Source organism: Dermacentor silvarum, chromosome 7, assembly GCF_013339745.2.
Source record: "Dermacentor silvarum isolate Dsil-2018 chromosome 7, BIME_Dsil_1.4, whole genome shotgun sequence".
Lineage (NCBI taxonomy): Eukaryota > Metazoa > Arthropoda > Arachnida > Ixodida > Ixodidae > Dermacentor > Dermacentor silvarum.
This window is the reverse complement of record NC_051160.1, coordinates 11,252,455-11,277,193: the sequence shown is the minus strand read 5'-3', so window position 1 is coordinate 11,277,193 and position 24,739 is coordinate 11,252,455. Positions and strand designations below refer to the sequence as shown.

Here is a 24,739-nt window from a genome sequence, read left to right as displayed (position 1 = left end):
GGTTAATTTTGACCACCTGGGGTTCTTTAACGTGCACTACAACGCAAGCACACGGGCGTTTTTGCATTTCGCCTCCATCGAAATGCGGCCTCTTGGAAAAGGACAGGTCGATCTCTTCCATCTTCTTAATGGCCCTCAACAGACACCACTAATAATCACCTTGTGCTGTTCTGTCATGCGCTTCTTATAATTACCACTTTATCAGTAGTCAGGACCGATCTAGTTTGGGAAAACACTGCTTCAAGTGCTCAGCCAGGACGACTTAGGTGAACCGAGAAGGTCCATTTATTTTTCCACATGAATCCAATTGACGGACGAATGAAGTCAGGGAACGCACCAGGGAAATTAACGGTTCGTTTTAATTTAAACTTCCACACGGTAAAGAAAACGGCGACGAAAGTGAGCGAAAAGACAACTTGCCACAGGTGGGAATTTCAAACTCACATAATCTACATTCGTGCGATGTCGTACGTATATATTATTGAAATAGCTCGGCTGCCATCCCCACAATAGAATTATATAACCAACTCTAGAGGAAAATCACCCCATAGCTCCCATGAATCGAAATAAGCAAGCGCGAGGGCGCCGCGTCATGCTGGTACTCTGTGCAAGCCCGCAGGCGCAGACGACGCGATCCCGAGTCTGGTGATGATTGATGATTTCATGGCATCCCCTTTGAAACGGGCCGATAACAAATAGCCACCTAGCCTGCTTGAGTTACTCAGGTATTCCCTGGGACACCCTGGGAGTGTTGGACAGGGCCACTCCCCACGGGCGGCGCATGTGCAAAGTCCTTTCAGTCGCGGGCGTCGCGCGCTTCGAGCACTGTGTACCACTACACTGTTCTTTGCGCGCGCCACACGCGGCTATTTTACTCGTAATTTTCCGTAACTGTGACGCAGCGCCGACTTTCCCGCGAGAGCGAAGGGGGGAACACGTGCCTGGCTGGTTCCCGTCGCCGGGCAAGTGCATGGTGGTGAGTAGCAGATACAGGAGCAGCACCACGCCCATCACGGAGGTGGCGAGCAGGCCGAAGCGGAAGTTGTTTATCGTCGCTGCAGGTTCCCTGCGGCAACGTCGGCAGCAGGTGCAAATTACACTCGCGGTCAACTTTCCGTTGATGTGTGTATCCGTTGCCGGTCAACTTTGCTTGCGCTGTATGTATGTATCTTGGTTCCTTGCTTCTGTCCGTGTCTTTTACGTGCAACGTTACACGTACTAATGGCGCACCAATACGCCCAAGTCGCAACCTTAGTGAACTTTCCGTGGCAACGAAGAAAAATTAGGCTCACGGGCAGATAAAATTGCAAGGGGGGGTGGAATGTTTACAAATCCATGGTTGGTCTATAAAAGTGCAAGGAAGACATCAGACTACACCAGACAAGCGCTAACTTCAATGTAACCTTTATCGTTATAGCGCTAAAATACGACACTTCCCCGTAACTTCTCTGCCGAGCTATAGCAGTGTTTTATTCCTGGTTGAAACTCTGATATAACGCAGCCGGAAAGTTACGACTTAATTCACACTTGCGACTAGGCGAGGTCGCGCGACCAAGTTAGTCGCAAAGCGACCAGTCGCAAGTAGTCGCAAATGGTCGCTTTTCTCGAAATGCGACCGTTTCGGGCCAGTCGCTCAATACTCGATTTTTCAGTCGCGCGACCGCAGTCGCAGAACAGCTGAACCAATCAGATGCGAAGGAACAGGACGTTCGTATACGCTGACGCTTATTTTACGCGGCGATGACATTTCAAGCAGACGTGAACAGCATACCGCGAGTCGTCGGTCGCATTTGTCAGTGTGAACATCGTTCGCCTTTAGTAGCTTTCTGGTCGCCAGTCGCAATCGGTCGCGCGACCTCGCCTAGTCGCAAGTGTTAATGGGCCCTAAGTGCCGTAAATACGCACGTTATTGAAAGTGTATAACCTAACGACGTTGCTTACTGAAAGTTGTTGAAATTCGGCCAATGTTTTTAAATAACATTTTTTTTTTTAATGCTGCCCATTGAGTTGTGTTGGCGTATTGCGGGGAAGCTTGAAAGATAATCCGAAGGAGCTATGTCCGAAATTCCTGTACGTCGGCGTCGTTCGATTGTACGGTTTTGTCTTCGAGTTAGCATTGGGACGCTGCCTCGATCCTGTGAGCCTTCGTTGTTGATGGCGCACGACTATATATAGCAAAGTGTCTCAGGAGATGTTTTTCGATAGACACTCCACGTTAGTTCCGATTCCGTATACTGACCAACAGGACGTTCAACACGCCTCGATCTGTGGTTAGTACGTTGCTACTCTTCGACCCACCTCGGCACGTTGCTGTTGCTTGCTTGGAGACCTGGCTCCTGGTCGCAGTCTGCGCAGGCAAAAAGTGGGTAAGTCCATACTTGCGTACAGCTTTCTGTGCAGTGAGGGAAAAGCTACGAAGCGAAAGCCTATGCGTGACAGCCGCACCTGAAAATAATCCCCCAGTCTCATTCCCGCTTAACAGAGGCATAAACACAGAAATATTGCAGCATGCTCTTGTTTCGCAAATCGTTCACGCACTGAGAGAGAGAAAAAAAATACAATAATCACAAGTAATAAATTATACAATAATTACATTAGATATACCTACATAACTACAACACATACCTACAGTATGTAATCACTTCAGAAGTACAATAACTACAGTACAGCAAAACAAAAGAAAACGTACATGGTAGGAGAATATATAGTTGCTGAACTTTGAAGAACCGATAACTGGAGCACTAAATAATGATGACAAGGATGATTCATATAGAGAAATTGTTTTTCAGGGTTATAAATAGGAAGACAAAGCCAATAATGACTGTACTGTCCTCGTATTACATGCTAAGCTGATTTCAGTCGACTATAGTGCGTGGAAAAAACCGAGTACTTGAGTGTATTGTTGCGTGTGGTTGCGTGTGCAAAACGGAGCGACTGTTAAGTTGTGCCTGTCTCGTGGCGCATCTCCTGGCGAAGGAAAATATTTCAGTTATATGGATTTTAAAATGGCCCATTTATCAGTTGACATAAATAAACTTCAGTCTGGGGCAGCATTTCCTGTGTTCTGAAGACTGAAAAGTGGACCCTTTATCGTTTTTTTTTTTCCTAATAGATCTGTCACCGATGTCCTGCAGAATACCTATAGGTACAACAGATAATGCATAATGAACAATGAGTACCAAAGAAAGATTTACTTCTCCACAACACCATCTCAAAAGAATCTAGATTGCGCAGTTTCCGCTGCAATAACGCGACGCCCGTGGATTTGTGGTGCCATTAATGGTACGCACTTCACACCGGCACGCCAGGAGGCTTCCATGCAAGTCTTACGTGTAGTGCATAGAACATGTTCACCCCTAAAAAAAGACAGGAACGACGAAAAATAGACCCTAACAAAGACACAACAGCGCCTGTGCCGTTGTTCATGGCATGCACAAAAACCCACTAAACATGTCACACTAAATATACCGCGACTAGGCCATGGTAAAGGTCTTTCACGTAGGCTCCCTAACACACGCATGTAACCATCACCACCTGGACAGGTTGCGCTGACGTCACGCACTCACCCTTTCTAAGCGTGTCTGTCCTGGACTGCAGCGGAGGCCCAGTCAACAGCGACGAGATGATCACAGTACTGCGAGCGACGGGAAGAGAAGATCGGGTTCGTTCTGTTCGGCGGTCGTTGTTTTGCAACGATTATTTTTCACTTCATTCTTTTCCCCGTCTGCCATCGGCTACCGAAATCAAAATAACCATGCATCAAAGTACGCGTCATGGGTACGTCGGTCCATGGACGTAGTATTCTTAGGGCACTTCACACACTTTCCTGGGGCTAACTATGCATTTATCTGTCTGCCTATGACTATAACCGTATTCCCGCCAACCTGGGTCACTGGGTAGTCCATGAACGAATGGTTAAAACATCGGGCTGCTATGCTGAAAAACAGGCTTCCAAGCCAACCATGGGAACAACTTGGGTCACTGGGTACGCGGCAATGTGTGCGTGGCGATGGGTATGTCCCGCTCTTCACTGAACCTCATTGATGCCAACTTAACAACACTGTGTAATTGGAATGTGTCGCTCTTGAATGAACCTCTCCGACGTCAGTTTCCATCAACTTGCCAACCTAATCTAACCTAAACCAATTGGGTTAAGCTAGATATGTTGTGTTGGCTTAGGTTACGTTGGGTTATACGTCGGTGTTGTTTAGGCGGGGTTAGGTTCACTTACGTTGGATTGAGTTAGGTTGGTTTAGGAATCCCTTGGTGGGGACATCACAATTTGCCTCGTCCAATGCAGATACCTGAACTATTTTCACGGCAGAAGGGGAATGATCACCACTGGCCTTTTTTATATGGTAACCCTCCCAATTAATAACAGAACCCACATTGCTGATTAGTTTCCGTAAATCTGACGAGAACCGGCGTATTCGGCACATGACCAACGGAGCGAGAGAAAGTGCTGTGGATGAGTAGATGATGTAAGACGTTATTTTGCGGTCATATAGATATGTGCCAATAGATACGAGACCTGATCGAAGTGATACGACTCGTCTTCGGAGGAGAAAAAACGCACGGTCAACAAGCATCCGTCAAACAATCCGCCAATTTCTCAGAAACAGGCCTTTCGTGGCCAAGTGTCTATACCAAACGTAAAAGATACAAATAGCGTGAAGACAGCGAGTGTAAATTTCTCAGGATACGCGAATCACCGGAGACCGGGAAACCCGGGTCTTACTTACTCGAGATCCATTCTTCTTCTGCACGAGAAATGGACCCGAGCTGATGATGCTGATGATAATGAGGACCGATCAACTATGGTACACACCCCTATGCAAACGGGAGATAGGCAAAAAATAGTGAGGAAGGAGGAAACATAAGATTAAGGAGAGAAGGCTAAGGAGAGTAAAAGAAGTTTCCTTGCACTACTCACCATAAACTACTCTAGCAGCCCTGCATCTTACGCGTAGACTCAGAGTAGAATGTACTAGAATAAGGTTAAAAAGGACGAGCGGCCGGGGCAGCGTGTGCTGCACGCGCTGCCCCGGCCGCTCGTCCTTCAGATATTTTCTTTCTTTTTGTTAATTATGCTTATTTGTGATGTGTTTCGCACATTTAGATGGCAAATAAACATTTTCCAGGTATTTATATGTCTGCCCATTAAGTGTTTATTAATAACTGCAGATAATGTCCCCTATTCTGTCCATGGCGTCATCGTTTGCAGGCTTCTTATGATATGGCTAATGAAAATCGGAGCCCTCGGTTTCCTTTCTTCTCGTTCATTGCATAGCGAGGGTCTCGAATCCGGCAACATTGATGCCTTCAGGTAGCATGTGTGGGCTTGTTGACCCGTTGCCTTCACCTAAAAAGTTCACGTGCAAGAATGCGAGGCCAGGCTATATTGAAATAACTCATTCATCATTGTTAACCTCATAATCATTATAACTATTTTAAGGCACCAGAAAGACGCATGACACAAGAGAAGACTCAGGAGGCGCTCTTTCCCGTTGCCTTCTCTTGTATCCTGTGTCTTTTTGGCGCCTTAAAATAGATATAATGAATGGATACCAACTTTCCCAACAAGAAGTTCTCCTAAATCAATCTCCTAAACGTAGCGGTAGTAATATGGTCGGTTGTGGAAACGGCATAAACAAAAGGGCCACTCAGGGAAGCCTTTTCTAATTAGTCGGCACACTCAAAGGCAAGCTTTTGGGACCAGGCACCCAAATTTGTTATTGTTGATGCCGACCTACTTCACGGACAGGGGCACATGTCCACTACAAGAAGAGTTGATTAAATATACACGGTGAAATAAAATTAGGCAACTACTTTTGTAAAGAAACGTATTGAACATAAATAACATGACCTCGTTACATATGAGTCAAAGAAAATGAAAACAACAAAACGAAGAAATTAGCAAGGTAGCCATCTGCGAGTAGTCAGCATCATAGGATCGTCTTCTGGACGATACCTCCCAACCGTCACGAGATCGTGTGCTAATCGGGGAGGCGAAAGACTGTTGCAAACAAGCAAAAATATATCAGCATTTTTTTTTTTTTTTGCTTCAAAGGAGAGAAGTACAAAGGGAAAAAAAAGTCATACCGAAGTCAAATCGCACGTCCCTTTCTTTAGCCCGCCTTTAGCCAAGTCGAGTCAATGAAATAGCCAATCGCTCCTTACGGCAGCGTTCAATGGTGTAAACACTGTCTTTTGGTTCGTGTCTTGCCGAGGAAGAAAGTCAAAACATGGAACAAGCGGTGAATTCTATGTGTAAGTCATTCATATTTTCATCGTGTATTCATATAGACGTCGTATGCTCGCCACGCGTTTCCTCTATGTATGCATAATTATGTCTTGCCAGCCATTGCCCGCTTATGTACTAAACCAACAGTCTAAAAAAATAGAGCACTGGCGGCTGCTTTTGCGGGAATAATTGCGTTCTTCCATGTTTAAGTACAGATCGCATAATGCTGCAGTCATTGTAGCTGCCGTTCCACTTGTTGGCACGTAGGCAACACCACTTGGAAGCGTGAACTTTCGTGATATCGTAATACGCATAGAATAAATCGCACCATAAAAGCAGCGCATGAATTCTATACTGAACTGTACAGTACCCAGAGCAGCCAACCTACTTTCATTCCAAGAAGTGATGAACAGGATACAGAGGCTCCTTCTATAACTAGCGACGAAGTTAGCGACGAAGTAACTTAAACGCCCGTTATAGAAGGGCCTTGCAAGACATCCCCAGAGAAAAGCAGCTGGAGAAGATGGAATAACAGTCGATTTAATCAAAGATGGCGGAGATACCATGCTTGAAAAGCTTGCAGCACTTTACACGCAATGCCTCACGACTTCAAGTGCAACAGGGAACTGGAAGAATGCCAACATTATACTAATCCGTAAGAAGGGAGACGTTAGAGAATTGAAAAATTAGAGGCCCATTAGCTTGCTTTACTGTATGAAATATTCACTAAGGTAAATTCAAATAGAATCAGGGCAACACTTGACTTCAATCAACCAAGAGAACAGACTGGCTTCAGGAAGGGATATTTTACAATGACTTACATCCATGTCATCAATCAGGCAATCGAGAAATCTGCGGAGTACAATAATCCTCTCGATATGGCCTTCATAGATTATGAAAAGGCATTTCATTCAGTAGAGATACCTGCAGTTATAGAGGCATTGCGCAATCAAGGAGTTCAGGAGGCATACGTGAATATCTTAGGAAATATCTACAAAGATTCCACAGCTACATTGGTTCTCTACAAGAATAGTCGAAAGTTACCTATCAAGAAAGGGGTCAGGCAAGGAGACACAATCTCTCCAATGCATGCTTAGAAGTATTCGAGCTCTTAGACTGGAAAGGCTTGGGAGTGAGGATCGACGGCGAATATCTCAGCAACCTTCGGTTTGCAGATGTCATTGTCTTATTCAGCAACAATGGGGATGAATTACAAGAAGTGATTAAGAACCTTAACCGAGAAAGTGTAAGAGTGGGGTTGAAAATTAATATGCAGAAGACAAATACAATGTTCCAGAGCCTGGCAAGGGAACAAGAATTCAGGATCGCCATCCAACCTCTAGAGTCTGTAAAGGAGTGCATTTATCTAGGTCAATTACTCACTGGGAGCCCTGATCATGAGAAAAAATTACAGAAGAATAAAACTGGGTTGGAGTGCACACGGCAGGCATTTTGCCAAATCCTGACTGGGAGCTTACCACTGTCGTTTAAAAGAAAAATGTACAATAATTGCATTCTACCGGTGCTAACATATGGTGCGGAAACTTGGAGGTTAACAAAGAAGCTCGAGAACAAGTTAGGGACCGCACAAAGGGCGATTGAACGAAAAATGTTAGGCCTAACGCTAAGAGACAGGAAGAGAGCGGTGTGAATCAGGGAGCAAACTGGGATAGCTGACATTTTAGCTGACATTAAGAGAAAGGAATGGAGCTGGGCAAGCCATGTAATACGCAGGGTAGATAACCGGTGGACTATTGGAGTTACAGAATGGGTGCCAAGAGAAGGGAAGTGCAGTCGAGGACGGCAGAAAACTAGGTGGGGTGATGAAGTTAGGAAATTTGCAGGCGCAAGTTGGAATCAGCTAGAGCAATTGGAGATCTCAAGGAGAGGTCTTCGTCCTGCAGTGGACATAAATATAGGCTGACGATGATGATGAAAGCGCACACGCCTATAAAATATAAACAGGGCAATTTTAACCATTTCAGTGTCGGTTTTGTTCGGAGATAACGTACCTCTTGTGTCGCTTTTTTTATTATTATTACTCGCCTATTAGAGAACCAACACAACGGTTTATTTTCGGTTGAGCAGACTTTCAAGAAAGAAATTACACGGATAAGGGTAAATGCTTTCTTGGTGTTGTCCTCACACTAATATTTGACCAGGACGTATGGTGATTGATTAAAGCTACCGGGAACCATTCTTTTTCGGCCAATACGCCGAGTCTCAGAGGTGACGTGTTGGGCTGATACTAGGAGGGAAAATGCGAAGTGAATGGCTTCATGGAGAGTTCGCATGCCAAGGTTGGCAGCATGACGCAATGCTCTCTCCCCAAATATTTCCTTGCTCCATGCCCTCCACGCTCGCGCACAGACTTTGGGAAATCACGGGATTTGCTGCCAGTGTGAGGGTGAGCATGGGACCATGAGAGCGAGCATTGTAACAAGGCGAGAAGGCTGGTGCTGCCGCACTTAGCTCTGCATTCCCGCGCGCACAGTGTTGGAGGTCACGTGATGCGCTGAGTTTCGAATCGGCGAGTCACTGTGAAATGGAAAAGGAAGCGGCAGCATAGAAGCGCTAGCTTTGGGACAAACACGCGGGCTCCCCGGCTCTGCCAACATTTCTTATCACTTCAGCGTTGCGACCGCGAGGGCTAATGGTCATCGAGTATACACAGTTCATGTGTGTGTGTCTTCAGGTGCATGACACCACGCGTGTTTATAGACCCTTTTCATGGCGATCCGGTGGGCGCCGATAGACTTGATCTCGTGGCGACGCGTCCATTGCTTGCCTTCGTTGCCTCCTTGTTTACAATGGATGTGCATTACACCGGTGCGGCTCAGCAAACCTCTGTTTCAGCGGATATTGTATAGCGCTTTAGATTAGGCGAACAGGAGCACTCAGAAGCGTCCCCGACGTGCTCTCTCAAGAGTATTTGCGTTTCATTCGGCGAACAGGAGCAGGAGTGCTGTGATCCAATACGAATAAATACCAGAAAAGGGACAGTTTGGCGACACCGAGAGCAGTCGAGAGCGGTTCGAGCTGCTTCCGCGCGAGAAGCGGAGTGCGAAGGAAGTCACGTGACGCAAACGCGTCATATCCTTCGATTTTGGTTGTGGTTCTGTGGTTTTGGTTTAGTGTGCAGCAACAGTGGCGGCTGAGAAGCGAATTTCACGTGATAATCACCGCGGGAAGGTAACAATCTGCTCACGTGATACACATTCATCTTCGCACCTGCTCTCGGAGCGCATGGAGCGTTTCAATGGGAATTAAGCGTCATTTCCTCCGATAGATAACTATCATCATTAATGGAGAGGCAAGCAGTCGCACTCTCGCTGCGCTACTGGTCTGCTTCTCACTGCTCTTAGCCTCCGCTCACGTTCCGTCAATGGAATGCGCCAGTAGACAGTGACTGCTTGGACGACACGAAGCTTTGGCCACAGCCTCAAAGGACTTGTAAGCGTTTTCAGAGCTCATTATGCCTTGTCCAAATGGTGCCGCGTATTTATATACATAAGCGGGGTTAGAAATGTATCCCAAGCTACCAAATTTTACGCTTCTGAATTAAACCAGAATAAGTGTCTTTTGCTCTTCGTTCTTCATCTGCCAATCACTCTGGTGCCGCGGCTTGTCATGTTTCTGACTCAGTAACGTTCCTCGGCGGGGCAACTATCTGATTGTTTACTGTCTCCCTAATCGCTTGCTCAGTTGCGGTACATTTGTTCTTGCCACGCACAAGGCATTTAACGTAGATATCTTGTACTTTGTAATAGCTTGAAGCAAGAACGTATTATCGCTAGCCACTCGCTTACTCAGTGGACCGTCAAGAAACGTTCAGCTTCGAACATTCGTGTGTTGTCGGTGTAGTCCGTCACCCATGTATCGGCGTATTGACTCATTCACTTATCCTTGATACGTTTGACAGATAGTGAACGTAAGTATGTGTGTGATTTGGGGTGGATGTGTGTGGATAAAACGTGCTAGAAACTTACTGTGCCAGGAAGCGGCGCTACTCCCTTTGTCGCTGTGTAATGAGCGGTACTCACTCTTCCCGACGTCCCGGGGTTGAATTCCTTGCTTTGGAAGTTAGCGATACAACGCTGGTCGATGAGCTGACTTTTTTATCCTCAAGGAACGCCGTGCATCGTGAAGGGCCGGCAACACTGGCAGTCCTTGTATAGCAGCGGTCCGTGACTTTGGTCACACAGAATCATTTCGTTCCTTAATATGCCAGTCACGATTTTTGTAGCCAACTGTTGCACGCGTATTCGCCCTACCGTTCCACATTTTGCCAGCATGAATGGAGCACAGTGCGTTAGCGATCACCCAGTTACATTTCCGACAGCTGCTCGCACAGTAGCAGGGAACAAGTGTTAATGGTTTCGCATTCGTGCGCTTTCGCTTGAGGCAACGTGCAGCACGCCGCCAAAAGCGCCATCTCGTTCCTATGGAGCAAAATGTTCAGCGAAAATGGTCTATCATAGGCCAATGTGTACCGACAGTTAAAAAAAAAATTATGGGGTTTTACGTGCCAAAACCAGTTCTGATTATGAGGCACGCCGCAGTGGGGGACTCCGGAAATTTGGACCACCTGGGGTTCTTTAACGTGCACCTAAATCTAAGTACACGGGTGTTTTCGCATTTCGCCCCCATCGAAATGCGGCCGCCGTGGCCGGGATTCGATCCCGCGACCTCGTGCTCAGCAGCCCAACACCATAGCCACTGAGATATTGTTCATAAAACTACGAGCCTTACTTCCAGCAATATTCTAATATCATGATGTCGCAGGCAATGCATCGCCCTTCGTGCGATTTTTTGCCGTAGTATCAGCTCTTCGCTTTCTTTCTATACTACATGTTGTCCGCTTCTATACACTAGCCTTTCGCCATAAGCCTGCAGATATATGAACAAATAAATAAAATCGCATTCAAACGGACACCCCAAAGTACGCACTTCGGCCCCGATAACAACGCAGTCGTTAATGTAGATGTCACCGTATGTTGTCAGGCGACGCCTCGCTGCAAATATAGGAAATATATATGGTTGCCACTTTGCGGCTTTACTTCATCGTGGTCAGGTCAGAACAGCTCGAAGTGGCATTTCGCCATGAGTGCTTCGCGCTCCTTCGCGATCACAGATTGTGTTCGTAGCTGTGACCTTGACTTCTAACAAATGTATTTGCTCGCCATTACTTGCAGCCCCGGTTAACCTCTCCGAACGGTAAGCAATCTGAACTGGTTCCCAGGCGCCTGTAAGACATAATAAACGAGTTGATGACGCCATAAAGACGCTATTGGAGTGTTTTAGCTTGTCCGTGTACGCACACTACTATACGGAATATCCGAGATGTGTAAGTCAACAACAATGTTGGTGGCGTTATCATGCGACGATGAGTTCAACTAGATCGTATAAGAGATTACTGTTGTAATGACAGGCTTTGTGCAACTTGGCTGCTGATGCGAGCGCGCCGGCAGAAACACAAATCACGAATTTGACGAGGAAAGCATGAAATCTGACGAGGAAAGCATGAAATGCAGAACGTTTTTGGAAGCCTGCTTCTTGTTTCTAGGGTTTTACGTGCCAAAACCAGTTCTGATTATGAGGCACGCCGTAGTGGAAGGCTCCGGGTTGACTTTTGACCACCTGGGGTTCTTAAACGTTTTTGGATGCCTTGAGCTGCAACAAACATCCACAAGATCACTATCGCTGTAGTGACCCATATACTTTATTTACGTACTTTCTACATAGTCAATCTCTATATTTTCTATCTCTATATAAGCTTTCGACAAGATATGTATACGTACTCCTTGGTATTATTTCCCATTCTCGCTGTTTACACCGAACCGGACACCACTTGATAAACAAATTTCCATATATATATACACAACCCGATGCCGGAGGCTCCGGGTTGCGGTACTTGGGTCATGGCAGTGGACAGGCGGAGCAAACGGCGGCCCGAACGAAGCTCCAGTGGAACTCGAGGTCGTAGAGGTGTAGGGGATCGAAAGCAGCCTCCACCACTTTGTAAGGCAGCAGCACAGCTGTTGTCTCGTCGCCTTCATTCGGCTGAGCCCCGCGCTGAACGAAGGCGACGCGCACAGTGATGATGATTATGTACAGGTGAAAAAGGTGAAGGATGAATATTGTGCTCACACGATATATATATATATATATATATATATATATATATATATATATATATATATATGTGTGTGTGTGTGTGTGTGTGGTGTGTGTGTGTGTGTGTGTGTGTGTGTGTGTGTGTGTGTGTGTGTGTGTGTGTGTGTGTGTGTGTGGGGCTCGATTTCGTTAATCATGACTACGCAAAGCCAACAGACAGTGAAGCCAAGGAAAGCATCGGGGAAATTAAATTGTAATGTAGAAAAGAATGCATAAAATGGAAATGAAAGTGTACGAAAAGAAGTTTTCGCCGGCGGGAGTCGAGCCCGCAACCTCCGCATCACGCGTGCGTTGCGTGCACTACAAATTGTGCTACGGCGACGGCCATCAATTCGTGCACTAATTAACTTGGGTATTTATGTTTACTACATCTAACCCCAGGAGTGTTAGCCAGCGCCACTCATAACCATGGTGGGCGGATGTGGAACACACTTTTAAGCCCGATGGCGTCACGTAACACGTGATCTTGGGAGAGCAGGCACGTGGCTAATAAACCATCGCGTGCTACCTAATGACATCAGCGCTGCCAGATTCGAGACCCTCGCAATGAATAAACGAGAAAATATTTTCTACATTCCAATTTCAACCACACCTAATTTCCCCGACTGAAAATAATTATGGCCGCCTTTTGTTTTGCTCCACGGCAATTCTCGTTTTTGATAGAGCCGCAGAGCATCCTGTTCTTTCAGAAAATTCAAAGTGGCTGGCACTCGCAATTTGTAAAATTCGAAAGTGAGGATTTTCGAGTTGGCACTAGCACGTTGTAGTTTGTTCATATTTCTGGTCAAGTTTGTTTATTAGGAATACGTGCGAATATAAAATTGTCGCATGCTAGGATAAGCATTTGGGCGGCATTCCTTGCCTTCCGTGACTGCAGTGGCCGTCTTCGCACATTTTGCGATATGTGTCCCTCGTATCTTAAGATACACGATACTTCAGCGAATACATCTAAAGAACAGATACCGATACACGACTCTCAATGTGTCATGCGACAGATACCCGAAGAGTATCTTAAGATAGTGTATCTTAACTATCTTAAGATACATCCATATTCGATATACTGACTAGCCCTACCTCATACATGGCGAGTCTTTGCAGCGACAAGCCGGTGCGTCACTGCATTGCTTCAGTACTAATCGTACTAGTCAAGAGTTCGACGTAATGCCGGCTGTTTCATTTTTACCACTAATCGTATTAACTTCCACATTCATTGTGAGGGTTCCGGCCGAATTTTTTTCTTTTTGTAGGGTTTGGATGTTCAAAAACCTTATTTTACGCAAGAAAAAGTAAGAAGTGTAATGCCGGGGCTCGTTCAAGAACGTTCCCATGTGGAAGTCTACATTCATATATATATATATATATATATATATATATATATATATATATATATATATTCAAAAAGGAAAAAAAGACGAACGGTTATGGCATATTTACTGACTGACGTTTCGGCCGGAGGACCGGCCTTCGTCGGAGTGACTACAAGTGTGGTTGCGTTAAAGTATATATAGAGACACTAGACACTTATCGCGTTGTCCCACACGACATGCGCACAATCAAACCCTAGTCACAGCACGGTGACAAAATGAAAAAAAAAATGGCCGGGCAGTTCTAAAAATCACAGTAGATGGAAATCATCACTGCATATAATCACATAATCATGCGGTGTTAAAAAAGTACAAGCTGCGCACGAGTGTAATAACATGAACGCGAGTGCTGTCCTCCGCCCTGTGGCAGAAAGCAGGATTAAAAAATGCACACGTGGAGAAAAACCTTTATATCATGAATTCACAAAAAATAATAACTTCCCAGTGCTGCAATTATACAATAGTCAGTCAACACGTGACCCATGCAGAGAATGTCATCGCCGTAGCTGCCAGTCACCGGGCACAAACACAAGCTTTCAATTACTCTGAGGATGAACTCTGCTTCAAATTGACTCCGTACCGGTAATGCTCCTTTTCCCGCTCATTCGAAGGACTTCCTTGTAGTTAGAAAGCTGGTTGAGAAGCGTGTTCGTGCCGAATCCCATATTGATGTGCTTAAGAAATATCTGAATGCTTCGATCATACCAAAGGGCCTGAGAAGCAAATTACGCCCAGCGACTTCTCAATTATGCAGTGTCGATAAGACTAGATGGCAGTGTGTGTTAAATACTGCATCGCTTGAACTAATCCGTATCTTAATATCCCACTATGAGTCCTGTGTGTGGACTTATTGTAAGAAAGAGAGCACTATGTTATCTTTGCTTACTTCCCCGGACAAATGTTCTCTAGCACATTACCGGGCACAAAAAGCAGATACACTGAGTAAAACAAAATCTAGAAAGCTGTTACGAGACAATGTTCCCGACAGTGCGCCTGCCAAAGAAATAGGAACATTATTTTCTGAAAGTACTCCCCTAACGCACGCACCGCAACATCGCCCGCCGCCTGCAGGAAACGCAGACCACCAGGATCTTCATTCCCAGAAAAAGGTGTCGTCACAGAATAGCAATATCATAAACCTTTCGAACGTGGCTTTGTCGTCAGTTGAAATTGCGGTACTCTCAAAAGGTTTAAGTTTTTGTCCAGCAACTGGTGGTTTTAGCTAGTTCCAGCTATTCAAGGACCTAGACAATTTCGCTCGAAATTTGAGGTTGCGCGAGTTCTTTCATGGACGAGCATGTGAAAACGGTGCTCGCAATATACTTCCGTCTCAAAAGCATTGGACACCCCCGGCACAGCGAGACGAATGCTTAGATTTATATATCCGAGCGGTACAGGATGATATTCTTAACGCCTATACGCCCTTTCGTCGCAACCTATCTCGGAATGAAACCAGCGCCTTGGAGCAATTAAGCTCCCGCCAAGACGTCGTTATCAAACCAGCTGATAAAGGAGGAGCGATCGTAGTAATGAACCGCGAAGACTATATCAATGAAGCAAATCGACAGTTAACCAACCGTTCGTTTTATCAAGCTCTTCCCTTGGGTTTCGCCAAGGACACGCAGCTTCTAGGACGGCTCTAATTACTCCTTCCCTCTCCCCTTCCTATTCCACATAATAGGCATTCGAGCCATCCTACAATAAATACATTTTTATCATCATCATCAAGCTCTTCCCAATGACCCAACCAGTGACTTTAAAAGCAAGGTTAAAGAAACGCTGTCGGAGCTCCTTCAACAAGAATCGATAGACGAAAACACGTTCCGGTCTCTTATGCCACTCAGTCCAGTAGCAGGTCGCTTTTATCTATTACCAAAAATTCACAAGCCAGGGAACCCAAGACGTCCAATTGTTTCAGGCGTACAGACTATTACCGAGAACCTTTCTCGGTATGTAGACCAGCTAATCAAACCAATTCCCCCAACCTTCCCCTCTTACTTGAAAGACACTAGCCATTTCTTAAGCGAAATAGTAGACCTACGCATTCCCTCTGGTTCACTGCTTGTGGCGATGGATGTCGTGTCCCTCTATACAAATATCCCCCATCTAGACGGCATTCGCGCTTTATCCCTTGCCTATGGACAAGCTGCCATTGACAAGCCCATTAGCGTTCTCACACTGGGCAACTTATTGAAACTCGATCTTGAATTAAATAATTTAGAATTTAATTATTGCCATTATGTACAGGTCAGTGGTACTTCTATGGGAACACGGATTGGGCCGAATTATGCTAATATTTTTATGGGCATACTGGAAAATGAATTTCTTGAAAACTGCACCCTAAAACCTGTGTACTATAGGCGTTTCATTGACGATATATTTCTTGTATGGCCCCATGGTGAATCGACACTCCTTAACTTTATAACTGGCTTCAATAGCGTTCACCCGAGCATTAAGTTTTCACATAACCACTCAACGTCAGAGATTGACTTCCTCGATGTTACAGTGTCAATAACCGGAAACAGTTTGACAACCAAGCTTTACAAAAAGCCAACGGACAGGCGCCAATATCTCCATTTCCAAAGCAGCCACGTTCGTCATTGTAAAACCGCGATCCCTTATAGTCAGGCACACCGTATTAGACGTATATGCTCTGAACAAAAAGATTTTGATGCCAACTGTGCAGAGCTAAAGCGCACACTCGTGGACCACCAGTACCCTAAGGAAATTATTGATGACGCAATAAAACGAGCCAATAACTTGAAAAGGGAAGATATTCTCGTGAAGTCAAAGCCGGCGGTGACCACTTCTGCTACTAACCTTATTTTGACGCACTCGGCGTCTATTCCGAATGTTTCTGCCATTCTCAAACGGCATCAAAACATTCTAGGCCAAAGTGAAAGACTTGGAATAATTTTCCCAGAGGCACCGCGCGTAGTGTACCGACGCTCAAAAAACATTCGCGATTTGATAACATCTTCTAAAGTCGGCGCCCGCGTACATGCAGGTTGCAGTCCCTGTAATAAACCACGCTAAGTATGCCCGCATATGCTAACCACGATAAAAGCGAAAATCAGTGCTTCAAACTTTGCGCTCCGTATCAAAGGCAGCTTCAACTGTGACACGTCGAACGCCATTTATCTGCTTGAGTGTGGTACGTGCCGCCTACAATATATTGGTCAAACAGAAACGCCGTTCAGAATCCGATTCAATAATCATCGTTCTCACTCAAAGCATCTCCCACACCTTCCGCTGTCAAAACACCTGTGCTTAACTGGGCACTCTTTTGACAGTATCAGAGTGGCTATATTGGAATCTGGTTTTCCTTCCCACCACGATCGTTTAGTCCGCGAATCTTACCTGATATACAAGTTCAACGCCCTTTCTTGCGGTATTAACGAAAACATCGGAAAACTAACCTGCATCAGCAACTCACATTGAACAGTTCTTATATATATATATATATATATATATATATATATATATATATATATATATATACGAGGTTTTCTAAATTGAATAGCTTGTGTTTGTGCCCGGTGACTGGCAGCTACGGCTATGACATTCTCTGCATGGGTCACGTGTTGACTGACTATTGTATAATTGCAGCACTGGGAAGTTATTATTTTTTTGCGAATTCATGATATAAAGGTTTTTGTCCACGTGTGCATTGTTAAATCTGTCCACGGGCGCATTTTTTAATCCTGCTTTCTGCTTCAGGGCGGAAGACAGCACGCGCGTTCATGTTATACACTCGTGCGCAGCTTGTACTTTTGTAACATCGCATGATTATGCGATTATATGTAGTGATGATTTCCATCTACTGTGATTTTTAGAACGTGCCCGGCCATTTTTTTTTTTCAATTCTTTTTTTTTCATTTTGTCACCGTGCTGTGACTAGGGTTTGATTGTGCGCATGTCGTGTGGGACAACGCGATAAGTGTCTAGTGTCTCTATATATACTGTAACGCAACCACACTTGTAGTCACTCCGACGAAGGCCGGTCCTCCGGCCGAAACGTCAGTCAGTAAATATGCCATAAACGTTCGTCTTTTTTTTTTCCTTTTTTGAATATACCTTCGGGTCTGGCGCGATACCCTTCATCTTGTATGCATATATATATATATATATATATATATATATATATATATATATAGCCAAAAGAACGATGTTTATACAAATCCGTGTGCTGTTCCTCATCCCCACGCTGGGTTATAACGTTTACGCTATCGGCGCGTGCTATCTTTTTGATGATCATCGTGATAAGGCTTTATTGTAGTTCGGATATGGTTAACACATCACGAGACTTCCCCTCCAGTAATCTTGTGAAACATTGTGGGCGCAGGCACCAACTCCCGTGGAAGGTCGCACTGGCAGCGGTCGGCGTTTTTGTCTTCGGCTTCTTCCTCTTCTGGCTCGCCACCTCCGTCTGTGAGCATCCTTTTTGTGATGATCCATGTAGTTAGACCGTTTATGGGGACCCTAAAAGAAATACGAAATCAGTTTAATTCAGTGGCAGTGTTTTTCCAACACTACGATTTCGTTCGAGCGGGATAAAAAATGTCTCCCACAAGAAATTTATTCACGTTTTCAAACTTCGCGCTGAAACCTAGCTAACGGCACAGCGTATGATGTCACCGATTCCAAGATAGTATCGCGTGTTTTGGTGCTGTTTTGAGCGTACAAAAAGTTGAAAACATTTCCTAGTTATATTCGTTTAGAGTGTAATACGTTCCTTCTCTGTCGTTAAGCAATTAATTTGACGGAAATACATGCTGTTAAAATCCACGACGTTAACATCTACGGGGGATATCGGCTCCCGTCTTTCGTCCATGCGTATCTTCTGGTTTATTAAGCCTTTGCTTACGGAAAGGGTCACATTTCTTGGTATTCTAAAAAAACAAAAATGTCACAGTTTCGCCCTAAGGGCGAAGCAATGAATGCGATAGCAACACAGCAATGTCATACGAAGTAAGGTGAGCGGCTTTGGTAGCAATATGAATTGTAGTAAACATGAGCTGATTAAGTAAGCAGGTGTGCTGCGGCGTAAGTAGACCGACACGAAGAGAGACTCGATGACCACGAGAAGGCGCGTGTGAAACGGTGGTGTTGATGAGAAGCGCTTCCCGTGGGCAGCGCGTGCGAAGGGACACACCTGTAGCTCTGCACTGCCGATCCGGGCAGCATTGCGTGTGTAGCGTGCGTTGGAAAATGTGGCCCGACTATTACGAACTGAATGAACAAGCGTGGTGTGAGCGCGCACAAACACGAAGAGATCACACAGAATGACAGCAGACAACGACTGTCAAAACGCTGGCAGCAAGCATACGCCGCAGCGGGCGAAGGTACGTGCGGTCTATCGCTTCAGCGGAAACTGAATGCGCCGGCGCTTAAAGGTCAGAGCCGTGTGGAGATAAGAGACGGTGCAGCGAGCGACGAGCGCGGTTGCTGGCAGAGGAAAAGTGCGCCCCCCCCCCCCCCCCGCTCCCTCCGGCGCTGGCTTCCCGCTTCCTTGCGTGCGCGTGGGAGAGATAAGAGACCGTGCGGTCGAGCGACGAGCGCGGTTGTTGGCACAGTAGAAGTGCCCCCCCCCCCCCCCCCTCGCTCACTCCGGCGCTCGCTTCCCGCTTCGTTGCTTGCGCGTGGGAGATTGAGTGCGTTCGCTCTCCGTGCTAGCGCGCGTCCCCGCACGCTTCCTCTCGGGCATACGGCGCGCGGCGAAGATTTTATCTATAGAGAACCTCACGGCGACGGCGACGGCGACGGCAGAAATCCAGTTCAAGTGTCCATATAATTGCTATCGCAATAAAAACAAAAAACTCGCGGACTCGCCCGAAAAGCTGAAGCGCTGATAGCGATAGCAAAGTATTCGACTGCTACGCGAAGCAATGTTCGTAGTTCTATCGGCTGTGTAGATCGCAGTAAGCATTTGCTTACTAATTTTAGGTTAACAAGCGTGCTGTTCACGCGTGCACGAGCAAACATGAACAGATCTCACTCGATGACCGCGAACACTCGCTGTCACTATGCTGCCGTGATAAAGAGCAGCGGTAGTGGCGAGTGAATTGCCCTTCGTGGTGCGCGTCTCGCATCAGTGCGACGTACACGCACGAGAACAGCGCACACGAAAGCGCCTGCCATCTCGGCGCGCCTATAGTCTTTGTCCCCTCCGCTGATTACCTCCGAGATAGGGCGTGCGCGACCGCTCTCAGCCGCGCCATTCGCAGTCGCGCGGCCGGACTACTACTACTAAGAGAAAGGAAAGGTTGGCGCTATCTTCTGCAGCCCTTGAGGGAGCACGGTCGCGCGCTAACCTGCACCCCTTTACCACTCGCTTCTAGCTCGCGCTCATCCCCCCACCCTTGCGCGCGGGACCAGACAGCTCGCTACCTCCCCGCTTCTGTCCCTTGCGCGCGCAGACGCGGCCCCCCAAGCCGTCATCCTTCTCGGTTTACCCTCGCACGCTTCCCCTCGCACCTACAGCATCCAGCGTGCTGCCGCGATCTTATCGCACTTGGACTTTATATACTGAACTTCACGGCGACGTCGACGACGCCATCATGCTCTGGTCAGGTATGCAATCCAATGTTACGCAATAAAAAAAAGGTATCCGACCTGGCACAGAGCCACTACGTTGCGCATTTCGAGCCCAATTATCGAGCTACTATGCCACGGCCGCTTTTGCACAAGCGAACGCGCAACAGTATTTGGATCTTATTTCGGAATTTAGGAGTTACTCCACTCAAAAAAGTGGATTTGTTAGACCGGACGGTTCGGAGCCAACTCGGCTCCTTTTTATCTCATCGAGACAGGCAGTTCTGTTGAAATGTTTGCCTCCCAGTCTGGTTCTTATACGTACGACAGTTTACAAAATAACCGCGTTACTCTATGTAAATGTCATTTTTTTTTAATATTACGTAGATGGTATGTCGATGTCATGCCAATGTGATGGCATTGCTTGTGTTGAAGCAATAGAGGATAATTAGGTTCAACGTCCTTGAACGACGTTTGACCGTTACTTCATATAACAATGATCAATTGCACCGCCCGCTCGAGGCGTTGGCAAATGTCCGTCAAGGACGTCAATGAACGTTATTTGTGACGTATTTGTGCCGCTACGCAAGCGCTTCCGCTCCTAACTCTTCCCACGCTAATGCCACAGCTTTCCTCCTGCTCGCCTATAGGTTGCGTAACAGTCTTCCGACACAGCAGTATTGAACAACACAGCATGTATTGCTGTGTCGTTCAGTTTCTTCTTTGGAACGCGCGCAGTCGGCTCTCGTCACTGATTGGCTGACATCAGCCACATTCTTCACTGCACCGCAAGGGGTTCACGAGACGGTGTATACTATATACGGTGTCACAGCAAACTTTAGACAAGCTATTCAACAAAAAAAGAAGAAAAGAAAATGTTTTTTTTTTAATCCCGCGCCGTTCGACTGCTGTGAAGGTGCATTACCAGCGAGGCAGTTTAGCGCACGACATAGAGGTGACACAGAATTTAGATCAAAGGTATGAGCAAACTTTATTTCTCTTGAGCGGTGACGGCGGTCATGCTGAAGAAAGTCAAACGCGCACGCACATTTTTATTTTAATCGGCGGTCTCGATCGGCGGCATACATTCGCACGGATGACTACCGACACCTTGGGGAGCCGAAGCAAACTAGACACGCGCGACGGGACCGCCACGCTGGGAGAGCGGAAGGAAACTAGGCACGCAGCGCTTGGAACGACGACAAAGGGAGGGCGCGGTGCGAGCGCCTACACATGGCCGACGAGGGTCGCACAGCGGCAAATCTTTGAGAAACCCTTATTATCTACGTGAGAATCTACTGATTTTCAAATTGGGGCCTATTGATAACTAATCTACTGAAAATGCGTATCCAAGTGATGAGACGCACAAGCTTTTGCATGTAGAATGAAGCGATTTTGCGTCAAGTTCAGGAACTGAGTTTGTGCACACGCAGATCTGTTGACGGACACGAAGAATGCTTAGAACCCAAGCCATAGACAGCTTCGCTGTAAAAACACGGTACATGATACGATTTTAAGACCCTAGGGTGTTCGGTCGTCAGAATTCTTACGACCGAACACCTAGGTCTTATAATTGCATCTGGCACCGTGTTTTGCTTTTGCATTGTTTTTTTTTGTTGAACAATTTGGATACACGTTAGCTGGGACACACGGTAGTGCTACCTGGTATAAATAGGGCGCATCAATGTCAGCTCCGCCTTGGAGAAGCATGGCATTCAGGCCACTCTAGGTAGAAACGGAGACTCATACAAACGGAAAAATGAGACAGGTTGACTAACAATTGAATGTAGCGCATTAATGTACTAAACTTTTCTGTTGTGCTATAATTTTGCGTGCATGTGTGCGTGTGTGAACGAGAACAAGGAAAAAAAATGTGGTTGATCCCTCTTATATAGGAATCGGTATAGAACACGAAAGTGAAACGTGTCTTCACAGAAGTAGTGTAATGTTTATTGCACATTGATATATAATGTCTATTGGTGTTTTGTGGCTAAAGCGCCCTTAGGCGTTGATGCACGCTGACGCCTGGTGGCACGTCTCCTCCATCACGACTACCAACGTCGATGACCATGAGCAACCGTCGTGCATATGGAAGCTGCACTACGCTGCACACGCTAGCACAACGCGAAAGACGAAGCACGTAACTGACACACTAATACAACGTGCAAGACAAAGCACGTAACTGAATCGTCACCGAGTCAAATCAGCGCGTACAGCGCGTCGTAATTGCAGCCTCCGCGATCAACTTCAGAAACATTTTCAGAGCTAATTGCGGAGGCCACGCTCCGCTGTGCTGAGTACGGTGAACGCCACCTAGGTGGCGTTGGTAGTGCTTCTTGATTCCAGCGTCCCTTCGAATGCTGGCATCGAGGCGTCGTAGTGCTGAGACCACCGAAGCGTTCACTGTCGGTGCGCGTTAGTGTCATAATGCAGTACTTCTCTTTTCTGCTCGTAGGCGGCGGCACCGCCCCGAGCAAGAGCGCGGGTACACGGAGGAGTGTTAGATATATAAGGCGCGTCTGTGTAGCTCTCTGCAAATGCGTTTGTGGCGCAATGGGTTAAACGCTCGGCGATCTATCGTCGCGGACCGAGAGGTCGTGGGTTCGATTTCCAAATTTTGCATGTTTGTGGAACTTTTTCTTCTGGTTTCTTTCTTTGTATTATGTTCGTGTACATTGTAAGCTGACGTATTTCCGTGACGGAAATACGTCAGCTTCACAAATACGTCAGCTCCAAGACTTCACTGACGTATTTCCGTGACGGAAATACGTCAGTGAAGTCTTGGTGGACCCCGGCATAAAACACTTTCGTGTTAAAATTCTTTAGTCTTGTACAAACACAATCTAATCTTCAATGCACTTTTTTTTGTTACAGCAAATAAAGGTATGTATGCTCAAAATATCGTTACCTTCCGCGCCACTGTAATACAAGACACGGTGCGCGTCTTGTTTCATCGTTGAGTTAGGCATGGCGCAGCCTTTCCGTTTCTGACAATGCTGCATTTTTGCTATCTATCTATCTATCTATCTATCTATCTATCTATCTATCTATCTATCTATCAAGGCTGAGTTTAGATGATTCGAGTCGACGAGCATTTGCGAATATATGCGTGGGGAAGTAACGCTGGCGCAATTTTTTTTTTTTTTTTTTTGATGCAGAACCGCTGCAGCAAACCACGACCAACAAGACAGATTCATGAATCTTCTCAGCAGGTGCGACACCAGTGGTGTCCATCGAGTCATTCGCACATCACCCAAGGACCACTGAATAAATGTGTCGTTGAACCGCGCTTTCTCTTAAAGGGCCGCTCACCAGGCTCAATATAAAAAAATGGTTATGCGCTGGAGAGAGAGAGAGAGAGAGAAATGAGAAGGGAAATTAAGGGAGGTTAACCAAGGACGTGCCCGGTTGGCTACCCTACGCTTGGGGAGAGGGAAAGGGGAAGAATAGATAAGGAGCGAGAATATTAAAAAAATCATAAAGAGTCAGTCATTCACACAGTTAGTCGCAGAGGAAGGTCCACAGTCACAAGCGTTCATATAGTCCAGTCTCCTTCAAGAACTGAAGAAGAGCTTTTGTGGCCTTTCGCTGGAAGTTGCTAGGTGCCCTCTGGTGAGCGCTCTACCGCAAGAATTTTGAATTGGTTTATTTATAGAAGAGATGGAAATATTTGAAGTGTCGCGAACTCATGATTTTAGAAGGCAAGCTTCCCTGCCAACATCGACACTCTCTCCACTTGTTCCCGTTTAGCCTCCGCAAGCGGAATACCTTCCCTGCGTTCTCGTATACCGGAGCCGGAGCCTTGACGTATGCGTCACGCATACGTCACTGGCCTCAGCTTCGTTTCTCTCTCTCTCTCTCTCTCTCTCTTGCCTTTTTGGCGTGCGGCGCACTTCCGGTTGCGTTTGTCCGGTAGCTCTTGTGTTTGTCTTGTTTCGCGCTGTGCATGATTTTGCGCGCTGTGCAAGAGAACACCTGCGTTGTTGTCTGTCTGCTTCTGCACTACATTAAAATCGATCCCTCAGTGCACGCACGTTTAGAGATAGTTTCGTTTCCTGCACGACGTGGGAACAAGCAGACGAAACGGAAGCACGTTCCTCTAGCTACGGCACGGAGTAAAACAAAGACTCGCAGACATTCGGTTTGTAGGTTTTATTATTTCTCTAAACTTTAAATCGTCTAGTGAAGGAAGAGATCAAACAAATAACTGCTTTAGCCTTGAATAGTTCTCGAAGTCGCGCGTCACGGTGAGTGACGTTTCAGCAATAGGCACCTGGAGCCCGTCGTAAGGCACGAGCAGCTCGTTGGCTAGCAGCGCCGCAAACGGCAGCAGTGAAAGCACTGGCATGTGATGCAGTCGACGGGGCGACGGCGCACACACACGGTGCTTCCACTGATTACGTACTGCGTTTTTTAAAGC

General features: G+C 46.4%; 1 long non-coding RNA gene across 1 annotated transcript; it reads left to right on the top strand.

The window, feature by feature from the left end:
* Positions 1 to 2,245: 2,245 nt before the first annotated feature.
* Positions 2,246 to 23,596, top strand: LOC125946622 (uncharacterized). Its single transcript, XR_007467718.1, has 3 exons — positions 2,246 to 2,366; positions 18,131 to 18,216; positions 23,478 to 23,596. It is a non-coding gene; the product is annotated as an uncharacterized LOC125946622 (long non-coding RNA).
* Positions 23,597 to 24,739: the final 1,143 nt, after the last annotated feature.